Source organism: Limulus polyphemus, unplaced genomic scaffold (assembly GCF_000517525.1).
Source record: "Limulus polyphemus unplaced genomic scaffold, Limulus_polyphemus-2.1.2 Scaffold1897, whole genome shotgun sequence".
Taxonomy (NCBI): domain Eukaryota; kingdom Metazoa; phylum Arthropoda; class Merostomata; order Xiphosura; family Limulidae; genus Limulus; species Limulus polyphemus.
Genome location: NW_013667507.1, coordinates 133,117 through 139,038, shown reverse-complemented (window position 1 = coordinate 139,038; position 5,922 = coordinate 133,117).

The window sequence follows — 5,922 nt, the reverse complement described above, 5'->3', positions numbered from 1 at the left end:
CATCCCATCAGACTGTGGGTGAAGTGGCGGTGGGTAATGATGACTAGTTGCCTTTTCTCTTGTCTTACACCGCTAAATTAGGGACGGCTAGTGCAGATAGTCCTCGTGTAGCTTTGCGCGAAATTCAGAGAACAAACAAATTAAATAATTTCGACCTTTAATATTTCATTTGGCCGAGCCCCCCAGTGACACAGCGCTATGTCTGTGGACTTACAATGCTAGAATCCGGGTTTCGATACCCATGATGGGCAGAGTACAAATAGCTCATCATGTAGCTTTGTGCTTAATTACAAACAAACATTTGGCCGAAATGTTGATCACATAGTTCTTCCTTTTTATAGCCGTTTAATTCAGTCCTTTGCGCTTTCAGATTTTATCAGGCTGTTGTTGTTGTTGTTTGTTATTAAGCACAAAGCTACACAAAAAGCTGTCTGTGCTCTTCCCAACACGGGTATCAAAACCTGATTTCTAGCAATATAAATCCGCAGACATGCCGCTGTGCCACTGGGGAGCCTTATCAAGCTATATAATTGTTTGTTATTCGTTAAAAAAACTATTTTAGTTAATACTGTTTTCACATTACAAAAACTATTTCAAAGATATCGGTTATAAATTGTAGCAACTGTAATATTAGCAGAATCTCAAAGGCTCTCCCAGTAAATTATTAAATAAATATTAAAAAATTTCTATTGCAGAAGATTTGTCAGTTTGTTTGTAATTAAGCACAAAGTTACACAATGGGCTATCTGTGCTCTGCCCACCACGGGTATCGAAACCCGGATTCTAGCGTTATAAGTTCGCAGACATGCCGCTGTGCCACTGGGGGGCCTATTGCAGAAGAAATGAATGCACGTTTCTTGTGTCATGAAAATGACGCAAAAGCTACTGTACATTAACACGGTCAATAATGTATAAACCATTATGCATTTATAAAAGTTATGGTTTAAACGTCCAAACTTGGCAAAGCAATAGAAACCGATAGGCTTATAATTTGCGACAAAATTCATGCAAGCTGCTGATGTTATTTATCCACGTTCCTTTTGATTTTTCAGTTTCGGATTGAAAATGAGAGGTGAGTAAAAACTGATAAATTATGAGGAATGTGAAAAATAAAACAATCCTCCATTAGGTATATAAAGTACAAGCTGAATGCCGTATTTTCTTCTCAAAATTATATCTAATTAAATGTTTTATGGACATGTTTTCTAAACATTAATTATAATCTAATAATAACATATGTATATAAAAAATTACTGTCCTATTTCTATTATTTCACAAAAACAACTTTTCTATGTATATTTGGTCATCTACTTTAAGTATTGCTTGATCAGCATTTTGATTTCTATATATGCTTAAGTTATGCTTAATTTTTTCTTGATAAATCCTTATAGATTGAAACATGCGTAAAAATTGATTCTCAAAGTCATATTCTCATTTGGTCAACTGTATGACCTCGCAAATTATTAATAGTGATGGTAAAGACTGTCTTCCTGGTTTTGGCTTTGCTAGTCTACTGAGCTGAGAAGCGCGCTATAATTTGGGCTTTTCCAAAACTGAAATGTGCTGCGGGTAAAACATGCGGATTATTATAGAGTTGTAGCCGAGGGTTCCGATTGGACAAAAGTTGGGGATGCTGCATCAACGTATCTCCTTGACAACGAAGCAACCGTAACGGGAAATGTCAGCCAATGGTTATGATTTTTGTGCGCTAGCGCAATACCAAGTGTTGGGCAATTTTATTACTCATCACGATCTTTACCAACCTGCCCTCAAATCTAACTATATGCCCAAAGTAGCGCATTGAATTAAAAAAACAAAAAAAAACATGTTAGCCGTAGCATAAAGAACCGTCGTTTCGTGCGAGATATCGGCGTGACAGACGGATAGACGGACGGCTTTTCGTCTTTATCTAGTAGATAAGCTCCACGTAGTGGTGTTCAGTAGCAACGCTACCTTAGATACATAAAGAACAAGTTTCACATACTAAGTTGAATGTATAAAAAAATACAAGTTCCAGATGGGGGATCCGGACATTTTGTTACGAACATTTACTAACTGGACATTTCGTTACAGCCACATTGTTACTAGGACAATTTGTGACGGGTGCATTCTTGTTACATCATTTTTGTGACACGTCACGAATATTCATTTTGTGACAAGTAGTTTTTTTTATATAAAACTGACTGGCGACAATAATAAAAAAATTATAACAGATCGTAAATTGTACAATCATTTGGGGACCATTCAAACATTAGATAATACTATGGGGGTGAGAGGATGTCTAAGCCTGTATTACGATGTGTTACAAGGGGTGATATGAACAGTGTTACATAAAATATAAATTACAGTGAAAACGATTTAGATCTACAAAAACATTTATTGTACTTTAACATACTTTGATTTGAATTCAAAACACCTTTAATAACCCGAACATTTGCAAACATAATATATGTATAATTTTTACGAGAGATGGGTGAGGTAGTAACAAAACTTTTCGTAACGATGTGGCAATAATTAGGATTCCGTAACGAAATCTTTCTCGTAATAAAAAGTCCACGTCACAAGATGTTCGTAACGAAATGTCCCAGACTCTCCAGATAGTGATGACTGGTAACAATGCTACATTATATATGTGAAACACACATTCTACATACTTCAGTAATGGTAACAATGTACATTAGATATATAAACTACATGACTAGTAACAATGCTATTACAAATATGACAAAGAGGGAGAGATAAAGTAATACAAACTACATGCTATAATAGCATACTTGACTTATTGAATTTTCTGTATGAATTCATTCTTGTATTCCGTATAGAAATAACTACAAAATTCGCTATTTTATTTAAATATGTATATTATATTTCAAAATACATTTATAGCTGTCGTTTTAACAACTAGAAGCCAGATTGTTGATCATAGTGTATTTTCTAAAAAAACAACAACAACAAAAACACACATCCAGAATAGAGTCTTTGTTGAGCAGTTTCCCTTTAAATATGTGTTTGAAATTTCTCCAAAATACTGACATTGTATGGAAGAATTTAGTGATTTTCAGTGAAAACACGAACCTGTAAAATATGTGGAAAAAAAAGTAAGCACAGCCTATCACGAAGGAGTGTGTGACACATAACGTATAGCTTCAAACTTATGAATAGTAAATCACTTCAAACATACCATATACTGTCTAAAAACTTTTATACGAGGCTTTTATTCCCTTCAAAACCCTTAAATCAGAATATATATAACGTTGAAACTAATCAATATCGTTATCAGAAAATTTTGGGAGAAAGCACCAATAATCCATCTATAATAAATATATAAGTTTATTTTCTTTCTAGTCATTCATAGACAAACTTTGTATAAGATGAATAAGAACGAAACATTGTCTGCCATGGAAACTGTATATTCATATTTCAGACTTTTTTCTTTCTTTTTTCTCTCGTAGTTGCACGAGGTCTAGGCGTTCTTTTAGATACAAAAAAAAAGTTCAGCTATAGCAAGAATTAATTATGTTTCGAGATCTAAGACCACGTAAAATAAATAACGTTTAATTACAATAATTTGTCCTAATATCATAACAGATTTTGTTATGAATAAAATATTATATTCATACTTTTCGTTTTATATATACAAGGAAACTCGTATCTAAGCTGTGTTAAGGCTCTAATATCTCATTACGAAGCAAGCTCTTAATCAGCCCTTTTCAAGTTAAAGCATTTTGTGGCCTCTGTTCACATGCAACCCTCCAGAACTAAATGTTTTACGCTGTGCTTAGTTCAGAAGAGTCGCACTATAAATAAATCACTTCCGTCTCTTTGTGCAACTAACTTCCTCAGTAAAGAATATTAAAAATCTCTTTTCTGGCAAACTGTTTGTTGTTGTTTAAATCTATAACAATTCTGCCGTGGTTGTCGTTATGACTAGCATAGTAATGTATGTAAACGGTGAAAATAATTAAGATTTAATTTATATTTCTAGGTTTAGTAATCAGGTCTCGTTGTTTAACATGTTAAGATAGAAAATACTAATGATCATATAATTATCTATTAGCAGCACCATATAATCACGTGTCAAAATTCGATATGTTTAAACATCAGAGACATCTTTTTAACTACATAATCAACAAATTCGCTCTTTATCTCTCTCTGTTTGTAGATATTAGGAGTTAACTGTAGAGATATTTTTGTGTCAGATGTAATTAGAATAAATCTAACTGTACAATGCTGTTTTGTTGATTGCCATCTGTACAGCCAGAAGCCATGTGTTTCCAGTGAAGTGTGAAGATACATATACATGACCAAAAGTTATACCTGCCACTTACCCAAAATCCATTACTTTTATACATTTCCACATAGATTAAGTACAAAAACCAGCTTTATTCCAATTCCAGTACATCAACGGGACTGTGTTGTCTGTACGGTGACTCTTGGTATTAATTTTACAATCGGTGATCAGGAAAAGACTGTGTTCATTGTTCGGTGATTTTTGTTTTTCTTTCAGTTACGATATTTTAATTGCAAAAACTATGTTCATTACATGGTAACTATATATTATAATTATCAATTAACTGTGTTGTTTGTACGGTAACTATTTGTATTACACTTACAATATGTTATCAGCAAATAACTGTGTTGTTTTGTACAGTAGCTATATTTTTATGTATCTACATAAGCTCATAATGTGTAATATAACAGAATATAACGAATACCTAATAAGCACATAACGTGTAATATAACAGAATATAACGAATACCTAATAAACACATAAAGTGTAATATAACCGAATATAACGAATACCTAATAAACATATAAAGTGTAATATAACCGAATATAACAAATACCTAATAAACACATAAAGTGTAATATAACCGAATATAACAAATACCTAATAAACACATAAAGTGTAATATAACCGAATATAACAAGTACCTAATAAACACATAAAATGTAATATAACCGAATATAACGAATACCTAATAAACACATAAAGTGTAATATAACCGAATATATAACGAATACCTAATAAACACATAAAGTGTAATATAACTGAATATAACGAATGCCTAATAAACATATAAAGTGTAATATAACCGAATATAACGAATACCAAATAAACATATAAAATGTAATATAACCGAATATAACAAATACCTAATAAACACATAAAGTGTAATATAACTGAATATAACGAATGCCTAATAAACATATAAAGTGTAATATAACCGAATATAACGAATACCAAATAAACATATAAAATGTAATATAACCGAATATAACAAATATTTAATAAACACATAAAGTGTAATATAACCGAATATAACGAATACCTACATGCCATATAGAGGTGAATGTTTTATTCGAAAACATCTTTCACAATGCGACTTTGGTGAGCAAAACAAGTGAAAAGTCAGCTCGAAACTCATCATGCACATGGATGAATTACAATTTTTGATTATATTGAATTTAACAAAATATTTGCATCAATCGGAATATAGGCTTATCCCAAGTTTTACATTTGTAAAACCGGCAGACCTATTGTTATAGGCAGGTCTTATCTAATTTGTAATTTCATAAAAACATTTCAATAACTGATCTTGACGCCATTATATACTAATAAAAGCTATTATAAAAGGCTTACGGTATTACATTTCATTAATAAATCTTGGACTGTATGTATAGAAGCTATTACAAAAGCTTGCTACTGTATATTTCAATAACAAATATGGGATAATATATATATAAAGCTATTAAGAAGGTTTACTGCTGTACATTCTAGTAAGAAAAGTGGGATTGTATATAAAGCTGTTAAAAAGGCTTACCGCTATACATTCCAGTAAGAAAAGTGGGATTGTATATAAAAATATTAAGAAGATTGTACATTTCTATAAGGAAACTGAGGCTATATATATATATATA